The sequence below is a fragment of the Protopterus annectens genome, chromosome 10.part0, assembly GCF_019279795.1.
Source record: "Protopterus annectens isolate FY-2018-M chromosome 10.part0, PAN1.0, whole genome shotgun sequence".
NCBI classification, from domain to species: Eukaryota; Metazoa; Chordata; order Ceratodontiformes; family Protopteridae; genus Protopterus; species Protopterus annectens.
In genome coordinates, this window is record NC_056744.1 from 1,522,061,130 (window position 1) to 1,522,086,815 (window position 25,686).

Consider the following 25,686-nt stretch of genomic DNA (forward strand, 5'->3'; position numbering starts at 1 on the left):
GCTAATCTGCATTTATAAGTCCTAAGAATGTGAAGATGAAAGCAAAACTGTGACTCCTTATTTGAACAAATGATATTTGGCAACGGTCTAAAAGAGTAGGTTATGACAACAGACAAAATAATTCACAATTCCATCTACTATGATGCTAGAAGTAATATCACATACAAAAGATGGCATAAAGAAAACGCATAAACTTTATCTTAGGAACTGGAAAATTTAACATACCAGAAAATGCTGATACCAACACTAATCATGCTTATTTGTTTTCATATGATAATACTGTTTCCTTCAAAACAAATGGACTAACACTACTAGGCAAGCCGTTCATATGTCTTGCATGTTTCTGAAAATACTGCAACTTTCTGATGTACAAAATTCTGGAACAGTTACTGAAGCTATTATTCTACATATTCCAATATATGTGTTTACTATTCATCGGACATTCCTGGTAAACAAAAACAAATAAATAATAAAAAGAGAAAGAAGTATTACTTAAGCTCAACAAATGTCATGGATGCAGTTTGCCCTGAGTACATTTCTGCTAAGTTTAATGCTACAGTGCATAAGGCTGTTAAATATTACTTCCATTTTTCTGTACACAGAGGGGAATGCCTTCCCAGCTAAACCTATAAAAGAACCTTACATTGTTTGTTCCAAAAAGAGCATTGACCTAATATTGACATTTGATGACAATGATACCAGTAAAGAGCAATTCTCAGCAGCTACTTTACTTGTTCAGAAATTATATCTAAAACAAAACAAATAAAAGCTAAAAACAATGAAATTAAAAGAAAAAAAATCACAGGTATTAAAATACATTTGGAAGGTTAATGTTCCAAAGAAAAAAGCTGACTCGTATATTGGTTAATCACAACACAAAAGAGAAATTCCAGTACATACAAGTGGATTTAAAAATAACAACTGGAACTACAGTCACACTAAAGTCAAAAGTTCTTCGTCTGACGTTCTGTAAACAACTTACTGTACATTAAGAACCATCTTATCTACACAGACCAACTGGCACAGCAGCATTTGTGTTAATCCTGCTGTGAGTTTTCATACAAAGCCAGGTAAATTCTATCCATGCTGAGTCATTGAGATATTTATAGAAGCATGATAATTATGACAATTTACTTAAATGAAAACAAGAACCTGCTCTCAGAAACACAACATGGCTTTAGGCCCCAACACAGCACCACCACTGCTCTACTACATTTTGCCAGTATAATAAACCAACACAGAAAGAGTAGACTGCTTGTGTCCACCATGTTCTCAAACTTGTCAAAGGCATTTGTTATACTGTCTCGCACCAGCAACTGCTCATTCGACTCTCCTCAACAACACTTCACAATACTCCTTGCCAAGGTGGTTTCTTAGTTACCTATCTAGAAGGAAACAAACGTACTCAAGCTTTCAAGCAGTTACTACAGGTGTCCCTCAGGGCTCTATCCTGGGTCCTCAACTCAAGATTAATATGCGCATCCTCACTGAATACACTCTAAGACATTACCCCAAAATTGTTCACCTCTGAAGAAACCTGGCTCAAAGAATCAAACCTCCTACTCAACCCCAAGAAAACTAAGTTAATGCTTTATACCTCAAAAAATTGCCAAATTCAAAAGCAATTTTTTTACCATAAAGTAAGCAAATAATACTGTCACTAAACTGTAAGTCACAGTAAACTTCTAAGGCATTATAATAGATGACAATCTCAAATATGACCAGCATATACTGCACATCATTAAATATACACACCAGAAACTGGGCTCCTTTATAGGCTCAATTAATCCCTTACAGATAGCTGCAAGAAAAAGTTTAGCCAAAACCTTCTTATTGCCAACTCTCGTATACTCCGCTCCTATCCTAACAAACAAACACTACTCAAAGAAACGTGTCTCCTGCTACAATATCTAAATTTGCCACCAGTCTCTCTCATTAAGAAACGCTGCTGTCATAGCTTAAAGCAATTCATAGGTTCATAGATTAGTACTAGACTAACTGCCCTTGCAAGACATTTTAAACCTAGCCAATTATCTCTTGTGAGACTCAAACCCTGCACCTTATGTTTGTAAGGCAAACACCTTAAGCATTAGGCCACCCTCCCAACCCCAAGTGGTTCGAACTACACACAACTACCTAACATTCACAACTAAATGCAGCACACAAACTCATTTATCATCCAGAAAAAAGCAAATGCACTACAAAACTTATTACTGCCCTGCTGTCCAAAAAGGATCTCCATTCTAGTAACAAATTATTACTGCTCAAACAATGTTGCAGGATACTCACTCTCTTTCCAATACATTGCTAAGCTCTGGAATACTATCCCCACTTAAATAAAACTCTTTCCAACAAACGCAGTAGTTTTAAACTACTGCATAAACAACATCTAAACCAGTCCTGGTCCTGCACATGCTCATCACAAGGTTAAGACTTTGTGTTCACCATATGATACTCTTCAAATACTCTCCTTAAACTAAACACTCTCAACCTCTCAATGAAATGGCAAAACAACTTTTATACATAACTGCTGCATGTACAATCCACAAAGTTGCACAGGGCTTTCTCTTTAGTAACTTCTACCTCTGTAAAAATTTAGAATGTAAAACTGAAACTAATGTGTGTGTATAAATGGAAATGTAACTACTCTGTGTTTAACTGGAACTAAGTATAATGCAATGTAAACAAATGGAGCTTGTCTCCCCGGGCCTCCACTGAAAATGGGATTACCCAGTCGGACTTTCCTGGTAAACAAAGACAAATAAATAAATAATAAATGCACATCAGTTACTTTCTTTCTCTGTTCTAGACACAGCCAAGTAACGTTCAAATCTGAAATGTCAGTCATGTAATGAAATATGGTTTACACAGGACAGCAGGAAACTTGTAGTGATATCAGGTATTATATCTTGAATCACAAAATCTCAAGCATAAAGAATTTAAGCCACAAATCAGACCACAGAATATAATGAAATGATAAAACATATAGCATCAACAATACCTTTAGAATGCAGTAAACCTTTCAAAATATTAACACAAATATGCTGAAGAAGAATGACTGAACTATAGTTGTAGGCTGACATTGTATTACACAACACACAATATGCACTTATAAAAGACAATATCAGTAGAACAAAAACAGACGTGCTGCTATAGTCAGGAATTATATAACAAAACATAATAAACTTTGCTGCATTTTTATAAATGGTGAAGGAAAGTCAACCTGCAGTTTCGGTGTGTGTGTGTGTGGGGTCCCCCACTCCCTAAATGTTGTACTGTAAATCCAAACATTACACTGACTGAGGGTAAAATTAATCAATCAGTGAATAAATAAGAGAGTGTACATGGTTTACCAGTGGCACTACGTAAACATTTTCTCTGAAATTGCACTACTTCAGACTTAAAAGTCAGGGTACTGATGCTTTTCCTCTAAAAAAAAATCTGTTTACATTAGTAGTAACAAAACAATAAGTAAAAAAATTCACATGGAATAATCTCCAGTTCCTATTTGTAAGGGTCTGCCCTTGTCTTGCTCAGCTGGTCTGCTACACAATTTTGTTCTAACAGAAGGTAGGATGCCTGTAGAATGAATATGTACTGAAAATCTACATCCCAAGCTACCATGGCTAGTCTTCAAAGGGGGTATTACCTGGTCCCCCTTGATTGCTGATGTACTAGATGACTGTGGTATTGTTTGTAACAACCTGAAATCATCGCAGGGACCAACAATGACTGAAACAGTTGACTGCCTTGACCAGGGCAACCATCTCCTTTACATTTACGTGCTTGTGTCTGTCCTTGGTGTCCTACACACCTTCCACTTTTTTTCCTACCGAAACCGCTCTCTAAGCTAAGTCTGAGAATTCTGTGAAGACTGGCTGCTTTGGAACAGGGAGGGAGAGGGGACAACCTAGATTTGAGGATATTTACCGTCTCCATCAAGTGGTTTCTCCTCTGACAAATTCAAGAACTAGGATTTGAAAAGTCAAAAGATGTTAGTGCTGGGACCAAAGAGATTTACGATACCACTGTATATTTTTCATGTGAATTCTTGCCAGGGGTATCATAAGAATCATACATGCCATGAGACCCAAAATCCTGGAGTATTTCCTCGCAGTGACCAAAGTCTGAGTGGAAAACACTAGAAAGAGATCTAGATATATATCTACCTTTTTTCCTGTGGAAGAAAATTTCTTTTAACTGAGGTGTCTAGCTGATGCCCCAGAAACACAATTCTGTGTGAAGGAGTTAAAAAAAAAATGCTTTTGAATGATCTCCTGAAATTCCAACTGAGAGATTCCTAACACTTTGAAAAAGACCTTGTGAAGATAAGCAAGTCATGCAAAGATGGAAAAATGTAAACATCTTGTAGCCTGCAATGAGCTACAACTGGAGCTAGACACTTTGTGAACACTCTTAATGCAGTGGATTGTCCAAAGGATAAGGCAGAACTGAAAATGTGATCCAGACACACACACCCTTAAGAAAGGCCTGAAGTCTGAATGAACAGGGATCTGATAATATGTATCTTTTAAATCTAGAGTTACTAGGAAACCTGAAAGAAGAAGAAAAGGAGGTAGTAAGATGTGAAGTGATAGCATATTGAACTTTGGCACTATCACAAACTGATTTAAGAAAGATTCAGAACTGGTTTCCAAGCATTTTCTTTCTTGGCACTAGCATCCTTGAAGAAAAAATATTTTCCCACCTGGAAAGGAGGTACTGGTTCCCTCACCCCAAGGGGCAGCATGCGATGAAGGACAGATGGAAATAAGAGTCTGGTCTGTCAAATGATGGATTACCCCTGGAAAGGATGAATTTCCTCTCAATGCCATCTGTAATCTTGATGAATGCTCTTCAGAATCCATTTATCTGAAACTATCTGTTTTCAAAGAGAAAAGTGGAGATTCAGACCTTCTGGAAGTGGAAAGGGGACTGCCAGGGTGAGAGAGGATGAAAAGGTCCCATAAATAGACATTCTGACTTGTACTGGTCTTGGTTTTATATGCTCATAGGTAAGCACTGGACTAGCTGCCCTGGTGGGCCATTTTTAAGCCTTGGCAATTTGCCTTTTTGTGCTAAAAATAACCTATCCCATCTGGTTATAGATTGGTCTTACCCAATCTGGTTTTGGGGAGTCCTAAAATTCTTTGGAAATCCCATTGCCATTTTCTTAAACATCTGTCTACCTGCGTTTTGTTGAGACTATTTATTTTGGTTTTTGCCAAAATTGGATAAGGAGTTAGAAAATCCCATAGAAATTTTGGAAGGGGGGGGGCTGAAAAATCTTAGAGATTCCATGTATCAACTTACCTGTCTCATTACACTTTTTGAGCATCTCTACAGCAAAGGAGCCAAAACTAAATCTCTATCCAAAAGAAAATTTCAAATCTCATTTTAACATCATTGGGAGGTTTTCAGAACAGCCAGGCAAAACATCTCAATATAGTACCAGAGGCCAAAGCCCTTGAAGCATGATCAACTGAGTCATACACACACTGTAAACAGTAAGTAGTGATTTGTGCAACAGAAGAAACTAAATGGTTTAAAGCAGATTTTTCTTCACAAAAAGAAACTGCACACAAAATATTCTTCATACTTTCACAATTAGTGAGAGCAAACCTTAACATATGAGCCTGACAATTCAAAATAATGAAAATCAAAGTTACAAAAGCATACACTTTTTCTCCATACTTCTCAATAATCCTCTCATCCTTATCAGAAAGAGTACAATTGGAATCAACTAAATGTTTAGCAGCAGTAGGATTAACAAAAGCTATAGCTGTTGGGTCGTGTTTGGAAGAGTGTATAAAAACTTAAAAGACTTATCTGCCTCATTATGGCAGCTAGCTATTAAAAAATTGCAGGCAGTGACACACACATATCCTCCAAAGCTGACAGAATAGGTGACTGCTATAGAAATTTATTTTGTAACAATTCATAGAATTTTTCTAAAAACACTGGGCCATTCTGGATACAGTCTCAGAAAAAGATAATTCCCCCAGAATGGGAATCAGAAACTGAGCTCTCCATTGAGTCTGAATCAGAAATATGAACAGAAATCCCTGAATTTGTCTCTTCATCTTCCTGTCCAGATTCAGAATCTTGAATCTCTTCATGAAAAGATATAGCTTTCTTTCTTTTACCGGAAACTATTTTATAAGAAGGAAATTACACATTTCCAATGAAATCCGAGGAGGAGGAGATACATGTTTAGTTTTCTGTTTCTTTTTGACAAAACAAGGGTCCAACAGTGTTATTAAATGGTAGCATCAGCTTCCCCAGGGATGGGCACAACATTCTGACAAAACATAAAAGCCTTCCCTGTTCCTATTTTCACTCCCATGACCAACAACAGTGGCTTTCCTTTACCCACTGAGGGGAGCTCAACAGCTGCATAGGATGTGGCTAACCCCTGGTCCATAGAGGCTGTAGCTGCTACACCAGAGGGATCCTGGATAAAAGATGAGGGGTCTGAGGTACAACTAATAGCCACAATATAGTCAACCCCACCTGCAGCTAAAACAAACTGCTAGCCTGCTAAGGTGGCAAAGGCTTTCTGTTTATTTTTTTTCTTTTTGTGGCTGGAAGAAGGAACGGCCATAGGACCAATAGTCTGTTCCATGATGAAGCCAAAAGTGGTACGTTTTCCTGGGGAAAACCAGCAGCAAAAGCCAGTAAAAATTTTAAGTCTTTAAAACTCACTTTCTTTTCACAGTAAAAAAGCACACTAAAACACTTTGCCATCCTCAAAAAAAAAACAAAATAAACACTTTTTCCACAGGGGAAAACAAAAGTTTTTTTTTAAATACCTTAAACAACTTTTAACATGACAGGAAAAAAAGAGAGATTTTGTTTAAAAGTGCAATATAGTCTTGTGACAGTTCTTTAAAACACAAACTCCTAGCTTTAAAATAACTTTCCTGAACAAGAAAGTGTTAGGAAGGTTTTTACCCCTAAAAGGAACTTTTGCACCTAGCAGAGGAACAGTACAAGCCAATCGTCAATACTCAGAAGTCTTAGGGGAGCATACTCTTTATGGTTTGGGCACATGGAAAGCACCTTGTAGCTTTGAAAGTTCGCTAGCCGTTACATCCTTGCAGTATACAACCTATATAGTTTAGGCTACTGAAACAGTGATCAATATGAAGAACATCTATTACTATGGGTAAGTGCAACTTACACAAGTGTTCTGTGGTCATCATTCCCACTGCTGTAGTAACCTTTAGGCTTGAGTTAATTACCAAAGCCTACCCAATTTGAGAAAAGAAAGAATATGGATTCATGAGCTCCTGGAAAATGGTCCTAGGAAAACCAGCCCCAGATCTAGATACAGGAATCTGACTTGTAATTTCATAAAATAAGGTATATGCAGAGGACCATGTACATGTATTAGAAAGCTTCTAGAGTCCACCTCTTTCCAATATGCCATCACAGAAGACAAGGCCCTTGTAGTGTATGCTTTGATACTAACTCAAATTGGTTTACCATAGAGGGTAAAATAAAAGGCAATAGCCAAGGACACCCAAATAGAAATAGTCCGTTTGACATGAGTTGCTTTTGTTTGACATGAGTTGCTTTTTCTTAGTCCTGTCATAAAAAAGAACTAACCAATTCTTTATCCTATAGAACCTAGTTCATCAAGATAGTACCTGAGCTGCCTATGCTTGAGAACAGTATGTAGAATCCTTTCTCTACAGTTCAGAGGGTTAGGAAAAAAACACTGGGAGATCAATGGCTTGATAAAAAAACCTCTGAAGCAACCTTAGGCATAAATAAAGGATTTGTTCTTATTGGCACCCTATCCAAAAAGCAGAACAGATAGGTTTACCCACCAACAGAACTTGCAATTCATATACTAATCTTACAGATTTCAGTGCAAAGACAACCATTCTCCATATAATGAACCTTAAATCTATCAGCTGCACAGTTTCAAATGGAAATCCAGTTAACTTTTCCAGGAGAAAATTAAAATCCCATAAAGCAGCAACCTGTTTTCAAATGTGATCTCAAGTGAAACACATCTATCAGAAATTGTTTTACTAAAAAACTTCAGAGTGATCCATGGGCAGACAGTGAAATGGCCTCAAAATATACCCCGATACAAGGCCAGAGGTTAGTAACACACCCAAATATTTGTGCACCTGTGGTACAATCCCAGATACGGACCTGGTTATTGGGTAGGCACCAACTAAACAATTCTTCCACATGTGAACATAATTTTTTTTTCCAGAAGCAGGATTTCTTGCCTCCATTAGTACCTGCTGCATATCCACAGAAGGGGTGCCTAAAAGGTATCAGAATTCAAGTACATAACTGAAGATGTTTAAGACTGGAGTGTATCAAATTCCTCCTTTTTGCAAGAGTAGCTCCAGATAGTGAAGAAGCTTTTGGTAATTGCCCTTGGTGAATTTCATAAAAAGAACTAATACTGCCTGGGAGGAAAGGGAGTCACCACAACTTTTTGAAGGTCCTTCTGAATCTTCAGAATGACCATGTCTTAGTGAAATGAATCTACGGTATCTTAAAAGTTGCTTTTTGCAGGCTCTTGCAGGGAGACCCATGTGTGCTTGTATTTGTAGTCTCCACTGGCACTGTTCCTTTTATATGAAGCCTAAGATAGGTATCTGAAAATCTAGAGGATGCCAAGTGTTGAGTTCATGCCTTTTTTAGATACCACAGAATCTTGCTCATATACAACCCGGCAACAGGAATCACAAGAATTAGATGCCATCAGCCCAAAATCCTGAGAAAGGTCTGGCTAAAGTCTGAGAATGAGTTGAAACTCTCTGAAAGATCTCCAGATAAAAATCCACCTTCTCGTGCATCAAAATGTTTGCTGTGCAGTGTCTATAAGACATCCAAGAAAGACAATCTGGTGTGATGGGGTTGAGGAGGATATTTATCTGGAATCCCAGACTGGTCAGAAGAGTTGAAATTAGAAGTTATGTACCTACCGTAACATTCCATGTTAGTTGTCTTCTCTCGCCTTCTTTCTTGCTGGATGGGTTCGGAGCCGATCCTCGGCTCCGACTCGGCACTTGCTAAGCTCGAGAGTCACTTTTACCAGCTCGAGGCAGCCCCATATCCCATGATGCAAGGCGGTAAATACCCAGATCTCGTTTGGTACCTAGAGGGAAAGCTACCTAGCATAAAAAACTTTCCACTAAGGAAAGAAGAGCAATTAGCCTAAAAGGGCTGTAAGGGGAAACCAGATAATTAAAAACTAGAACTAACTGGTGCCCAAGGAAACAAAATCTTCCAGAGACAAGGGAGATCAAGGTCTGTCCATGTAAGGGGGACAGGAGGGAGGGTCGCAAGAAAGAAGGCAAGAGAAGACAACTAACATGGAACATTATTGGTAGGTACATAACTTCTAAATGTTAAGTTGTCAATCTTGCCTTCATTCTTGCTGGATGGGACCGCGTCCCTAGCATCTCTATATCCTGGGTGGCTCAATGGAACAGACTCTTGAGAACCGTGGAACCAAAACTGGCTCTATCCCTGGAGGCCAAATCCAATTTGTAATGAGAAACAAAGGTATGAGGAGTGGCCCAAGTGGCTGCTGCACAAATAGTATCTAAGGGTAGCCTAGCCTGAAAAGCTGTAGAAGTGGCTAGGCCTCTAGTGGAATGTGCCTTTGGTTTTGAGCACAGTTGTTTGCCCCTAAGTTGATAAATCTCAGAAATGGTGGAAGATAGCCATCTAGATAAGGTCACTTTGGAAACAGGGAGGCCTTTCTTATTTTCAGCATAAGAAAGAAAAAGCTGATCAGACTTCCTGAACTGCTTTGTTCTGTCCAAATAATATCTGAGTTGGCGGTGAACATCTAGATAATGTAATTTTTGTTCCGATCTGTTGGAATAATTAGGAAAAAATACAGGGAGATCAACGGATTGGTTTAAATTTGTTTTTGAAGTAACCTTGGGCAAAAAGGATGGATTAGTTCTCAAGGATACTCTGTCCTTGTGGAAGACCAAATATGGGGGACGAACAGAGAGGGCATGAAGTTCTGACACTCTCCTAGCAGAGGTAATAGCGACAAGGAAGAGTGTCTTCCACGAAAGAAACTTTAGTGAACATGAAGCAGCTGGCTCAAAAGGAGGAAGAATTAAGGATGTCAGCACTAGATTTAGGTCCCATTGTGGAGGAGGACTCCTGACAGGGGGCTTCAGGAGAAAAATTCCTTTCAGAAAAGCTCTACAAAGCTTGTGGGACATAATGTTGTCATCTGCAAACCAGACATGAAAGTTCGAGATTGCAGCCAACTGAACTATGACCGTGGAAGATGAAGAACCCGAGTGAAAGATTTCCGCTAGAAAATCCAAAACTGCATGAACAGGGGCAGTAAAGGGATCTATGTTCCTTGATTTCGCCCAAAGGGAGAAACGTTTCCACTTGCTAGAGTAAATCCTTCTAGTAGAGGATTTAAGGGTAGCTACTATGATATCCCTAACGGGGTTAGAGATCATAGGAAGCCTGGCTAAGGAAGGAAGTGGAGCAACCAAGCTGTGAGGTTGAGAGAAGGAATGGACCGATGCAGCTGACCCGATTGGTGGATCAGAAGATCTGGCACTGGGTCCAGATGCCACGGCTGCACCAAAAGATGACGATGAAGGAACGGAAACCAAATTTGTCGAGGCTAATACGGGGCAATGAGAATCATTTTGGCTCTCAAAACGGTAGCTTTCTGGAGTACCTGTGGTATCAATGGAAAGGGAGGAAAGGCATAAAGAAGTCCCTGGGGCCAATCTTGGGTAAGAGCGTCTCTGGGGGGATGGCCCGGAAGTGGGAAGAGAGAGAAGAAGACTGGGCATTTGCTGTTTTGGGGAGTAGCAAAAAGATCGCAACATGGGCAGCCCCACTTCTGAAAAATCTCCTCCACTACAGATTGCTTGAGAGACCACTCGTGAGGCATGAGTATAGCTCTGCTCAATCTGTCCGCTAAAATGTTGGTTTTCCCAGGGATATGTGTTGCTACCAGAAACCGATGAGAGGAGATCGCCCACTGCCAAAGTCTGAGAGCCTCTCGACACAAGGGGTAGGACTTGGTTCCGCCCTGCTTGTTGATGTACCATACTACGGACATGTTGTCCGTGTGAACTGCAATCGTTCCCAAGGGAAGAAAGTCGTTGAGGGCTTGCAACGTTAAAAGCACTGCTCTCATCTCTAGGACATTTATGTGCAGGTGGTATTCAAACGGTTGCCACGTCCCATGAACCATCCTGCCCTGATAATGACCCCCCCCCACCCGATCAGGGAGGCGTCCGTAGTGACGGTGGCTACCGGGGCCGGGGAAACAAAGGGTCTGCCCTGATGGACTTGGGGAGAAGAAATCCACCAGGATAGATGGTTTTTGCAAGTTTGTGTCACCAGGATCTGGTGACGCATGGGAAGCTGTTGGAAGGACCATTGGGTGAACAACATCCACTGAAGGAGATGCATGTAAAAATGGGCCAAAGGAAGAAGAGTAATGGCAGCTGCCATGAGGCCCATTACTTTCAGGACCAGTCTGGCTTGCACCTTTTTGCTGGCAAGGATGATCCGCACATGGTTTTGGATATCTAGGATTCTCTGGCTTGTGAGGTTTGCTGACATCCGAACAGTGTCTAAATTTGCGCCTATAAAAGTAATAGATTGGCAGGGCAATAAGGAAGATTTTTCGTAGTTGACCGAAATTCCTAACTGAGTGCAGAGATTTAGGGTGTAATCTCTGGCTTGGAGAAGTTGATGCCTGGTGGTGGCTGAGAGGAGCCAGTCGTCGAGATACGGAAACACCTGGAATCCTTGACGACTCAGGTGAGCCGTGACCACTGCCATGCATTTGGTGAATACTCTGGGGGCTGTAGTGAGACCAAAGGGCAGGGCTCTGAAATGAAAATGACTGGACCCCAGCCGAAAGCGGAGAAACCTTCTGGAGCGTCTGTGAATTTTTATGTGATAGTACACATTCTGAAGGTCTATTGAGCACATCCAGTTGTCTTTGCCTAAGAAGGGCAAAATCGATTGAAGTGTGACCATCCGAAATCTTGTCTTTTTCACCGACTTGTTGAGTCTGCTGAGGTCCAATATTGGTCTCCAATCTCCCATCTTTTTGGGAACCAAAAAGAACCTTGAGTAGATTCTGGGCTCTGAATGGTCTGTTGGAACTGGCTGAATGGCCCTTTTTTGTAGAAGCTTTGATACTTCTAATTTTGCGATTTCCCTTAGACCGGGTGGAACATCTGGAAGGGAATTTTTGTGAGGGAAGGGACTTTCCTCGAAAGGAATCTTGTAACCCTCGGATATGATCGACTGTACCCATTTGTCTTGCGAAAGGGAAAGCTAGGCTTCTGGGTACAGCGATAATCTTCCCCCGACTGCCTCCAAGGGTGGATAGTCGGGCAACACCTCAGGGATGCTGGAAGGGCTCGTCAGAGAGAGGCTCTCTGCTGCCCTGGTTCTGGACCCTCTGCCCCTAGGGCGGCATCTGTTATTACCCCTCTGCCTCTAGGGGTAAACTGACCACGTGTGTCCGGGCGTGACTCCCTGAGATTTTCGAACCATTATCTTTCCCCTTCTGTCCTATGGGGTAAGGCCTAGAAGGGTGGAAAACAGACTCCTACGGCAGAAAGAGTCTTGCCGTCTTGCTCACACCTGGTCAACGTATCCTTCACCTGAGGACCAAACAATGTTGATCCATCGAAGGGAGAGTTTGTGAAGGACGCCTTAAAGGGGTCTGCAAAATTACAGAGCCGCATCCAGGACTGACGCCGAAGAGCCACTCCTGTCCCTGCAGCTCTACTCGCCCATCTGCTGCATAAGAAATTAGCCGCATGGAGGAGTTGGTTATGGAGTTAAGGATTCCTAGCTGAGAAGCAATCTTCTCCTGAGTCCCTGCAGCTGAAGGATCCTGTACTACTTCACCTAATTCTTTAAGGATGTCCCTTTGAAGTCTGGTGAAGTGACATAAATAATTCAGCTTAACGCATGGCAAAGGTCGCTGAGGAAAACATCCGCTTACCATACCTGTCCATGGTCCTAGAATCCTTGTTAGGAAGATGGACTGGTACAGAAGGATCTGCAAGTTCCTTCTTGGTGGCGGCCGCCACCACCATGGCATCAACAGGGACACATTTTGTAAGAAATTGTTTCACGGAAGGGGCTGTAATAAATTTAGAAGGCCTCCTGGGAACTGGTTCCACGGAATCAGGAGATGCCCACGCCTTCCGAGCTATCACCTCCATGAGGGGGTCGAAAGGCGGAGACACCCAGGAGGTGGAGGGTCGAGATCCAAACGCCTCTTGGTATACCGACTCATCCTCGGAGGGATTAATGGAGGGCCAGTTTCCCCTCTGTTTTAGGAGTTCTAGGAAGTCTGAAAAGGAGACATCCTCAGAGGGGGATCTTGGGGATCCCTCCGACTCATCTAAGTCGGTATCTGAAGTTGTAGACTCAGGGGAGTTTAGGTGCTTCCTCTTACAGGTCCTCTTATGCGGAGGATCTCCTGACGGATCAGGAGAATCCTCGGAAGAGGGGGTTCTTCCCAGTGGGGAAACCTGAGGCGATGGATCTTTCGGTCCGGGAGCAAGAGAGCGGGGAAGAGACATCTACAGGCACCATAGAGGGAGGAGCTAAGGGAATAGACTGCTGACTGAGCCCGGGGGCCAGCACACTCCTCATCACCTCGGCTCCTCCCAGGGAGATCCGAGAGACCCCGCTCCGAAGAAACAGGGGCTCCCGAGCCCACCGAAAGGGAAGGCTCCGAGGCAGATGTTGGAGCTGAGCTCACCAAGGCCAAAGCCCCGAGGGGAAGAGCAGGGTCGGACAAGGGTCCGATGCCACTCACCCCCTCAGAGCAGACCAGGGAAGCCCGACCACCGGATCCCTCCAAGGAAGGTCTCGAGGAGGAGATAAGAGTAGAAGCTGAAGGAGCAGAAAGGGGTGGTATCTGCCCCGCAGCCGTAGCAGTGGCTATTCCAATAGACTCCGGCTCCGAGCTCTGGAGGAGAGTCGAAGGAGGAACTTGAAGAGGGTGTGGACTAGTAGTCGTCTGTTGAGACGGACTATGAAGCATTTGGGCTAGTGCCTGTGATTTTAACAATCTGCTTACCACCCTCTCTAAATCATGGTCTGAGAGCCTGGAAGACCTGGATGATCGGCTCCGATGGCTCCGCTCCGAAAGAAGATGAGAGGTCGGAGCCGAGAGTATAGGCTCCAAAGAGGGAGACCTGGACCGCTTCCTCGACGGAACCACCGGAGCCAAACAACCCTCGGTTCTAGACGGAGCCGACAACTTATCGGCTCCAAGCCTGGTCAAAGATGTATCAGCTCCGGCCGGAGCCGATACAGGCAAGGAAATAATGGTATTGGAGCCGGTCGGCGCCGATACCGAAGCCTTAGACACATGGTGTTCGGAGCCGGTCGGAGCCGACACCAATGTGGCAGTTAAAGTATCGGCACCGATAGCCATCGGTGCCGAAGATTTAGTCAAAATAAGATCGGCTCCAGCCGTAGCAGATCTCGACTCCAAAGGAGTCGGAGCCAGGGCCGAAGGCTTAGTTGCAGAAGCCTGGGCCTTGGAGGTCTTAGAGGGCTGACCCGAAGCAGACTTGGCCGGGTTGCCTTTGGTTTAAGTAAGCCCCTTAATATTAGCTTATTTCTCCTTTCCTGCAGGACTCTCTGGCTGAAGGAGTGACAAATAGCACAGGAGTCCTGCAGGTGGAGAGGTCCCAGACCATAAATACAAGAAGTGTGACCGTCTGTCAGAGACATCTTCTGAGAGCATGAGTCACACTTCTTGAAGCCTGAGACCCTCAGTTCTTTGGACATGGTGAAAAGTACACAAACACTCTACTCACACAGTCCCAGACTCAGAAATTTAACTTAAAAAAGGGAGAAAACAAATTCACACACACACCCTGACAGGAAGGGATGGAGGGGAGTAAAGGCCCGACTAAAATAAAATGACTAGGGAAACAGTAAACTAGGAGCTAGAGACTCTAAAACTATCTAAAAGTGACAGAATACTAATAATCTGTGAGAAATATATGGAAAGGGGTCAGTAAATTTTGAATAACAAATTACTTACCAAGAGCTGGTAAAAGGAGGACCTCATCAGCGAAGCGGCAAACGAGATCTGGGTATTTACCGCCTTGCATCATGGGATATGGGGCTGCCTCGAGCTGGTAAAAGTGACTCTCGAGCTTAGCAAGTGCCAAGTCGGAGCCGAGGATCGGCTCCAAACCCATCCAGCAAGAATGAAGGCGAGATTGACAACTTAACATCCCATGTTAAGGACTCTTGACTCTGGGAAAAGACTATGCAAAAGATAAGTCATCCAAGTAAGGAAAATGTGTGCCATATAGTTGGCTATAAGCAATGACTGGCAATAACTTATAAACATCTTGAAGCAAAAGATATCCCAAAGGTTAATACAGGGAACAGATTGTGTAACTCAGACACAGAATCTCAGATTAAGATAAAGCTCTCCTGGGGAATAAGAGGTAACAGACTTTGAAGGGCCAACATCTAAAATTTTGGAACTTCCACATACTTACATAGGAAAAAAAATTTAAAACTGCTGTCCAAGACGGCTATTTGTTTGGTACCAGAAACATTCTGGAATAAAAGTTTTTGCCTCACTGAATAAATGACACTGGTTCTTTGACTCTTAGGGTGAACAGAAGCTTAAAAACCTTAAGAAAATATTTTGCTTGATTCAGTGGGTGGGGTGGTCTCCACTAAAAGGGTGTCCTTGTATGCAGCGCCAAAAGTAACCATCCTGAACCGCCTTTAACCCCCAAGAGTCTGTCACAGTCTATCACCAAAGGAGAATAAAGAGAGCCAGTTATTGTGGCAGGTTTTGAGAAACTGGGTCAGGAGAGGAGGGGAGGAAAGAGGAATTCTAGCATAGGCATCCTGAAGATGGATTGGGAAGGTTCATGTTTGCCATAGTTCCCCTCCTGCCACCTCTTTCTGTTTCCTTGTCTGAGAAGGCACAGCGTGGTTATTTTTCTTCCAAGGTGTGAAAGTAGATCTGGGAGATTTGAAAGTGAGGCCTGAAAAAATCTAAGAAATTCCCTGAACTAACTTCTCTCTCTCATCAAATTGTTTGATGAGCTGAGCTTCAGATGAGCCAAATACAACGTTTTTCTCTAAAGACAAATTCAAAAATTCAAACTTACTTCATCAGAAAACTTCTAATTTCATTCCCAGGCATACCCCTTCAAAACAGTAGCAGAGGCAGAGGGCCCAGGCACAGTAGCTGCAAAATCATACATTCCCCTTAAGACATGTTCAGATGACAGAGACATGTCAGAAACAGTAAGATTGAGATAGGCACTCCCTTCATGGAAAAAGAATGTTAGCTAGATCACATAAACGGTCTATGCAAAAAGCACAAACTGCCACATATTCGTCTGATAGTTAATAACTCTATATGCCAAAGTGGAAGATTAAAAGTACAGTTTTGTACCTACCATAAATGCAGATGTTCGAAGATCCACATTGCTGCAGTCCTTACATATGGGTAGTCCGCTGTCCTCGGTCGGCCCGAATACCAAAGTATTAGGCTGACGTCGGTCAAGGCGCTTAAAACTGACATCAGGACGTCAGGGTACAAATGCGCATGACCGACGTCATACCCTCAGTCTTTTCTTGCCCCAGATGTCAGAAGGCCCTAAAAAGAAAGGCCAAAGCCAAAAAACAGCAACAAACAACCAACCACCCCTGCACTAATCATCTTTACAATATTTACAATATTCACAACCCAAACCACACAACCAACACTAACTACAGAGGGAAGGAGGAGGGTTGACTGCAGCAATGTGGATCTTCGAACATCTACATTTATGGTAGGTACAAAACTGTACTATGTTCTTCATCTCACATTGCTGCAGTCCTTACATATGGGTAGAATCCCAAAGCAGAGGTAAGGGAGGATGGCAAAACTATAAAGCATTAGGAGCTGCCAAAATGCCCTGTAAAATTGCAGTGGCAAAACCAGCCCTAGATTTAGAGTAAAGTGGAAGGTGGTAATGCTTAGAGAAAGTATGTACTGAACTCCAAGTAGCTGCCTCCAAAATATCCTTAGTAGCCACCCCCCTTAAAAAAGCTGTAGAAGTGGCAGAAGCCCTAGTGGAATGAGGCCTAATCCCAGCTGGAATCTCCTTACCATGATGGGAATAACAGAAAGCGATACAAAAACCAATCCACTTAGAAATAGTCTGCTTTGAAACAGGTTTGCCCTGAGAACCCAAAGCAAATGAAACAAACAACTGCTGAGACTGCCTGAACCCTTTAGTTCTGCTCAAATAATATCGCAACTGTCTGTGTATATCCAAAGTGTGCAAAATCTTCTCCCCTTTATTTTGGGGGTTTGCATAAAAAGTAGGCAAATGAATAGTTTGGTTTAAAGCCACACTAGAAACTACTTTAGGCATAAAGGAAGGGTTAGTACGCAAAGATACCCTGTCCTTGTGGAAAATTAAGAAAGGCTCAACCGCCATAAGGGCCTGTAATTCAGAAACCCTTCTCGCAGAGGTAATGGCCAACAAAAAAGCAGTCTTCCATGATAAATATTTCAACTCGGCAGTCGCTGCAGGCTCAAAAGGTTGTAGAGTGAGTTTCTCCAACACAAAATTGAGATCCCAAGCAGGAGTAGGAGCTCTACGTGGGGGTCTTATATTCTTTGCCCCTCTAAGGAATTGCTTAAACAAAGGATGAGAAAATAATGGGGGGTCACAGTCATAGTGAGCAGAAATTGCTGCAGCATGAACCTTAATAGAGGAGAAGGAACCTTTGTCCAATAACTCAGTAAGGTATTGAAGAGCAACACTCAAATTAGGTTTAGAAACATCAAAGTCCTTTGCTGTACTCCAAATTAAAAATCTCCTCCATTTATCAGCGTAAACTTTCCTTGTACTAGGCCTCCTGGCCTCCAAAATAACATTCAACACTTGTTGCGGAAGTTGAGATCCTCCAGAGTTCAAAACAGAATATGCCAGGCTGTTAGATGTAGAGAGTGAAGTTTGACATTGAGTAAATGACTGTTCTCCTGAGACAGCAGGTGTGGAATCGAAGGCAAAGGCCATGGAGGCTCCTGCATCAGACTTCTCAGTAATGGGTACCAGTGCTGTCGAGGCCAATCCGGAGCTATTAAAATCATGGTTGGCTTGTCCTGTCTGACCTTCAGGAGTACCTTTGGGAGGAGAGGCAGTGGTGGAAAGGCATACACATGAAGATTGCTCCAATCGAATGAGAGAGCATCCACTTTCCAAGCTGTGGGATGAAACCTTTTTGTGCAAAACTTTGGCAGCTGGTAATTTAGAGGAGAAGCGAACAGATCCATGTCTGGAGTTCTCCATAACACTGTCAGTTTTTGAAATACATGAGGATCCAATTTCCACTCGTGGGGATCCATAATTTGTCTGCTCAACACATCTGCTAAGGAGTTCTGTGCTCCTGGCAGAAACCTTGCCTGAAGATTCAGCTGTAAACTGAGAGCAGTCTCCCACAAAATCATTGCTTGTCTGCATAGAGGATAAGAATGTGTCCCCCCTTGCTTGTTGATGTACCACATGACAGTTGTGTTGTCTGTTAGAATCAACACCTGCCCTGGAAGAAGCAAATCCTTGAAAGCTATCAATGCAAATTGGACTGCTAACATCTCCTTCAAGTTGATATGTAAATGTTGAAGTCTGGCAGGCCACGTGTCTTGTATCCACTTTCCATTCAGATGAGCTCCCCAAGCTTTGTCTGAGGCATCTGTCGTTAGAATCTGACTCGCCTCTGGTCGGGTCACAGAGAGTCCCTTGTTTAGGTGACATTCCTGAGCCCACCACAAAAATTCCTTTTGGATGCAAGGTATTATCTGAATGATAGTGTCCATATCTTGGCAGTGCTGCGGCCATACATTTTTGAGATACCATTGTAGCTTCCTCATATGCAGTTTGGCATTGGGAAGTACCAGAATACAAGATGCCATGAACCCCAAGGCTTGAAGGACTGTCCTTGCAGTCAGCCTGGACTGACGAGACAATTGGTGGAAGTAAAGAGAAAGTTTCTTTTGTTTGTCCGGGGTCAAATAGGCCATCTGGGATGCTGTATTCAGTCTCACACCCAGAAAGCACATGTCCTGAGAGGGTACTAGACTGGACTTTATTTCGTTCACAGAATACCCTAGGCATCTTAACACTGCCATCACATACTGTAAATGATGAAGAAGTTCGTCCTTTCCTTGAGCCAGAATCAGGCAGTCGTCCAAATAAGGATAGATTTGTATTCCTCTTAGCCTGAAGAAAGCTACCACTGGAGCCAGAACCTTTGTGAACACTCTGGGCAGTAGATAAGCCAAAGGGCAATGCAGAGAACTGATAATGAAAAGTCCCAGCCCGAAAACGCAGATACTTCCTGCAACAGGGCCTGATAGGAATATGAAGGTAAGCCTCCTTGAGATCCAGAGTCACCATCCAGTGATCTTTGCCCAGCAGAGGTAAAAGCTGTTGTAAGGACAACATTTTGAACTTGGGAATGTCCAGATATGTGTTGAGGATAGATAAATCCAAAATTGGTCTCCACGTGTTCCCTTTCTTTGGTACTAGAAACAGGCGAGAATAAAATCCTAGGCCCACTTCTGGCAGAGGGACCGGTTGTATAGCTCCTATTTGTAGTAGCAGAGAAATCTGTTTGTGAGCCTCTAGTCTTTGTTGAGGAGGAACGCCTGGCATGCCTTTGAAAGGAGGTAAGGTATGGAAATAAAACTTGTAACCTTGGTGTATGATATCCAATACCCATTTGTCTTGGGTAATTAAAATCCAATTTTCCTTGAAGAGTGCCAACCTTCCTCCCAAAGGTGCTGCCAGGCAAGAAGGATCTGGCAGCTGAAAAGTAGGTCATTGGGCCTGTTTACGAAAGGACTGGCCCCTGCCCTCACTTGAAGACTGTGCAGGTGAACTCCATGTTCTAGGTCTGAAGGAACTCTGAGCTCTGCCCCTACCACGTCTAGATCTACCCCTAGACTGAGAATCAGAGGAAGGATACGTCCACCCTTTAGCAGGCCAATTTCTACTAAACTTTGGAGGCTGAACTTGCAAAAAACTTTAACAGTCTGCATAGACTTAGCCTTGTCTTCCAATTTCTTCAGGACTGATTCCACAGGTGGACCAAACAACACTTCAGACCGCAAAGGAGCATCCAAAATCCTTGTCTTAACATGGTCAGATAAATTCTGATCCTTAAGCCAGGCGTGCCTGCGAAGAACTGAACCAGTGGCAGCCACCCTAGAAGAGGCCTGCACAGCATCAAAACCACACTGTAAAGAATGCTTACCCACCTGTTCAGAGACATGCACCAAATCTTGTAATTCTTTACAGTCAATACCTTCTGCCAGAGCATCCACCTTAGATTTCAATTGCGAAAGGAGAAAATTTTGATATTTCAACATATGAAACTGGCAATTCAACGCCCTCATAGCTAAGGTAGAAGATGTATAGACTTTCTTTCCCCACCTATCCAAAGCTCTGGCCTCTTTATCTAGAGGAACCGGATTCTTTACAACAGAGGCCTTGACCCCCTTAGGTCCTTGACTAACAGTTTCTGGGTCCGCCCTAGGACTCTTATAGAGATATTTATGAGCCTCAGGCACCCTGTAATACCTATCCGGTTTAACAGGCACAGGAGGCAGAGAATCAGGATTAAGTGAAGCCTCTGAAAATACATCTTGCACAACATCCAGAACAGGGGGTATAGCTAAGGGCCTATGTTGAGGTAAAACAAAATTCCCTAAGCCTTTTCCTTGAATCAGAGAAGTCCTGAGCTACCCACTTAAAATGCTCCCTCATAGAATGAAGTGTCGCTGAAAAGGAAAAATTCCCTGGAGGAGAAGCAGAAGGAGTGGAATCTTCTGCATCAGAATCAGAATAAGGAGAGTACTCCTGCAAGTCTTCAGCAAGACTCTGAAACATCCAAGCCTGCTCAAAACTTTCCAACTCTGGCTCCACCCTAGGCCTCTTCTCAGGAGGGGCAAAGAACCTCTAATCAGAGTAATCAAATCTTCTGCCATTTTAAGCATGTGCTTCAGGCACAGACCCTGCTGAACTAGGACTGACACCAACAGAAGCTAAACCCGCCTGCCTCTGGAAGAAGCCTTGGAAACAGAAGGAGAGGGTCTAACCACCCTGGGAAGGGAGGGAGTACAGAAACCTGAGAAGCCCCTTCAGCCTGACCTGCCTCTTGAGATGCCACATCCTGCAAAATCAAAGTCTCCCCCTGAGACTCCAGAGAAGCCTCCATCGGAACCACCGGTTCCACTGAAGCCTCTAAAGAACCGGCGTCCGAACAGACGACTCATCTTGCCTGGGTTTAACTGATTTGTCTTTGCGCTTCGGGAAGCGGGCGGAGTATCCGACGGCATATTATAATTGCACCGCTCAAGACCAGCCTAGCACAATCTAACCTTCGCTAATAGTGCTTATTAAACCTAGCACAAAAGCGTCACCCGACTACACCGTGCACAGGCCCCAAACAAGGAATGCACAAAGAATGATAATCCCTATGCGGTATCTGTTTCCCACAAGAAATACAATTATTCACTTTTTCTGACATCCGTAATACACTGAGGCAAGAAAAACAAAATATTCCCAACGGGTACTTAGCCAACTTGGATTCGGTCTGAAACTCAACTCGAAAAATTTCAGAACGCCGAACAGCACTTGCAACGCTGCTTCTGCATCGGACCATGCGGCAAAAAAGACTGAGGATATGACGTCGGTCATGCGCATTTGTACCCTGACGTCCTGATGTCAGTTTTAAGCGCCTTGAACGACGTCAGCCTAATACTTTGGTATTCGGGCCGACCGAGGACAGCGGACTACCCATATGTAAGGACTGCAGCAATGTGAGATGAAGAACATCAATTCTTACAAAAATCTGCCCACGTATCTTTCTTTCTATCCCCATAAGGGAAATTCAAGTTTATTAAGCTGGTTTAAAACCAAAACACCATTACAATTCATAATAAAGTAAAGAACAAAAGTAACAGCAGCAGTAAAGTCATAAAACATCAACCATAATCATAATACACCAAACCAAAGAAGTATGTTTTTAATGTATGCCTAAAATCAGCACGTTTGTTGCACTGCTAAAGCCAAAGAGATAGTCAATTCCATAAATACGGGATATGGTAATAAAATGAATAGAAACTCAGAAGTTTCCAAGTTCATCCATGGAACATCCAGCAGTCTGTCAGAAGAGGAATCCAATACAAGCACAGTGCAATATGGATCAATAAGATCCTTCAGATATCAGGGACCCAAGTCATGGCTGGACAAATAAAATAACCAGGATCTTGGAAACAATCCCAAAACAGATATGAAGCTAATGATGACTTTACATAACTGGTGTAACACAATGGTGATGCGAGGTACCCATCAGTAGCCTTACTGCAGAATGCTACACCATTTGTAAATGATCCAGCTTAGTGTTACGTAGTCCAAGGTAAAAGGCATTACAGTAGTTCAGTCTGAAAAAGAACACCACAGGGACAACAATCGAGACAGCACACTTAGGTAGAAGATGTTTAATCATGGATATATTCTTCAGACACAAGTATGAAGACTTCACTACAGCTGAAAACTGGTCCTGGAATGTCAGTGAGGAGTGAATAAATATCCTCAGGTTACATATACATCGAGAAAACTGAAGCTTGTCTCTTCCATACAGTTTTATATTTTGGTAAACAGGGAGTAGAAGAATCTGTCAAGGTTGCATGAACTGCAATGCTTCCGTATTCACTTTTAAATGACTTGACTTGAGCCATGTATGTGATGCACGCCATCTAATTTTGGGGGAAAGAAAAATTAATCTGGGTATTATCTGCATAATTATGGTACACTAAGCCTCTTTTCCTCAATAAGTCTCCAAATGGAAGCATATGCACGCTTGCACAGTGAAAAAAGAAGACTCTGAACAGAACTTTACAGAATCCTGCAGCCAAGATAGTAGGACATGGAATGACTGAGTCCACAACAGACCCTATGAGAATTGTTTGACAATTAAGAGAACAAGTCTCTGAAATCCCACAGTAAATATGCAAACTATTAGGATATCATGATCCACTGTGTCAAAAGCTGAAGAGAGATCCAGGAGGGCCAGTATAGTGCCTACAGTGTCTAGCCATAAGGCTCATAGAATACCAGTAGCCAGTTACCAGCTGGTGTAGAAGTCGAGCTTGCTAAAGGGAGAGAACTAAGGACAGAAAAAAAGTGCTCGTTAGTTTAAGAAATTCTGTAAAGCCTACAAACGCTTGTTAGTTTAAGACACTCTGTAAAGCCTATCTGTTTTTTGGAGACTGATGGTTGTGAATCAGGGTTGTTGAAGGTGGCACTATATACCTCTTCCAAGGCTGGCAACAGAGGAAGAATGTGAGCAGTATGAGGCAAATCCACTTGCACCATATATCTCCTCAATACAGAGGGCACCATCCATTTGTTCCCATAAAAACACCTAATTCATTCCAGCAACAATCTGAGAAAAGAAACTAGTTCTCAAGGAAGTTGTAAAACCTCAGCATCAGAATACTGAGTTTGGAGAAACTGGAGAAAACAAAGCCCTGTTTCTGTCTCTGTCAGACTAATCTGACCAGTCTTCCTCAGGAATATTTCAACTTAACCTGCTTAACAGGTACTAAGCCTGTGCACCAGGATTGAATGTCTGTAATAACTTATTAGCTAAGGTAAGAAAATTATCTTTTCTTATAGAAACCATGTCTTCAGGTGAACAATATTTAACTATGTTTGTTTTTCTTTTCTTTACAGGCATCTTCTGTGGATGACTAAGAAAGGAATCTGTGCACCTTCAAGAGGTCTCTTCCATCAAACACATCCAGTAGCAACCCTCAGTGGAACTCAATATCTATATAAAAATTGTTCTCCCATGTCCAGTTCGGACACTGGAACAGCCAAACAGAACATGGCTGACTCCTAGTTTGAGAGGCTTAAAGGAGTACACCAGAGGAAGCCACAGAGGTAAAGGAGTGCTCTGAGCAACACTGCCACTGTTGACTTTTTGCTGCAAGACTGCATGAAAGTGGAGAGTAGAGAGATTTCTGCTGAGGCCTTTTTGCAGAAGTTCTAGGAGACTTGGGCAAGGACTTCCTTTCAGCATCAGTACATGACATTTTCGTGTGCTCTGTATGAACACATGGTACTGGCTGAGATGGTGGCTTTCTACATAATGCACACTACATATTGCTGCTGGTCATGAGAGGGATGCACCATATTAGCTATGTATTTACACATCTCAGAGTTTTCTGTGTTAAGTAGGAGCTATCAGCATGCATAAGGAAGCTGACACACTGCTTCAGGATACCAAGTGCTAGAAGGATGGAGATGGAAATGGTGCAAATTGGCTGGCCAGTGCATTACTGTCCAGTACATTAAGTCTTACTTGGCAAAGCACATAAGAAACTAAGGAAGACTGAGGGAAGGCATCATATACAACAAAAATCTCTGTTCATAATGCAATATCAATACCTGCCATACATTTATAGACACTACACTCACACACGCGCGTGTATACACTGTATTATGTCCATACACATGTTCATGCAAGTGCACTGAAGTCTGTCACAGCTTCGGTACCAGGTGCTGTGTGTTATGGAGGCATTTTGCGATTTCACCTAGCATTTTTGTATGCCAGCCATTGGAATTGGGTGATGTCGCTGTTTGAGCACTATTTATGTTTTTAGTGCTCTAGCATGTAAGTACTGGCCATGGTGATTATATTTTTCAAAACATCAGAGGGATAACATGAGCAGACAGATTAAGACAATTCAGTAGGAGACAGCAGCAGCTACAAAACGGGAGATGCAGCAAGCTTTGGAAAGGACATCGCAGGAATACCCTCTGCCAGGTGGGTCACATAACCTTGATAAAGGAGATCATGCGTCAGGTGGCTAAGGATGTCCATGGACTGCCTTGTGTTCTACAATACCTCCAACAGATGTTGGACCATGATGTTACCATCCGTACTGCTGGACAAACATAAATTCTCCTATATGAGAATGGGAACATAACCCTGATTTCATGTGAAAGCTGTGTCACAGGGGATTATCGTCGAATGGAAATAGAACTTTGAAATCATGTGGAAGCTGTGTTACAGGGGTAACTATCCTGTATGAGAATGGAAACAGGACCTTGATTTATAGAAGCGGTGCTACACAGGATCCACACAATTTCCCGTACCCTGTAAATTGGCACCCTGGAAACTGAGGTTGGGCAGTGCTTCCCTGACAACTGGTGCAAGATCTTCTCACAGAGACAAAGGTTAGTTAGGTTTTTCCCCTGTGCTGATACTTCTCTCACATCTAGCGAAGATGTCTATCCTTGTTGCATCTCCCGCTCAATTCCTCATGAAATAGCAACACCATACCACCAAATCAAAGACCATTCTGTCAAAGGGTACATTTATGGATTTAGATCAGAAAAGTACAGTTGTGTACACTTACCATAAATGTAGATGTTCGCGTGTATTCACTGTTGCAGTTATTACATTTGAGTAATCTGCTGGCAGGTTTCCCTCAGTCGGCCTGATTAACAAAGTCTTGGATCCTGCGTCGGTTGCTGACTCCTCTTCCATGACATCAGGTCGTCAGGAGTATAACACATGCAGCTGACGCCATTTCCATCAGTTTAATATATATATATA

The 25,686-nt window shown here is 42.7% G+C and overlaps 1 protein-coding gene across 5 annotated transcripts in view; it reads right to left on the reverse strand.

Moving 5' to 3' along the window:
• Window positions 1-25,686, reverse strand: part of LOC122813704 (zinc-binding protein A33-like) — a 1,378,975-nt gene that overhangs the window by 920,498 nt on the left and 432,791 nt on the right. The window lies entirely within an intron of this gene.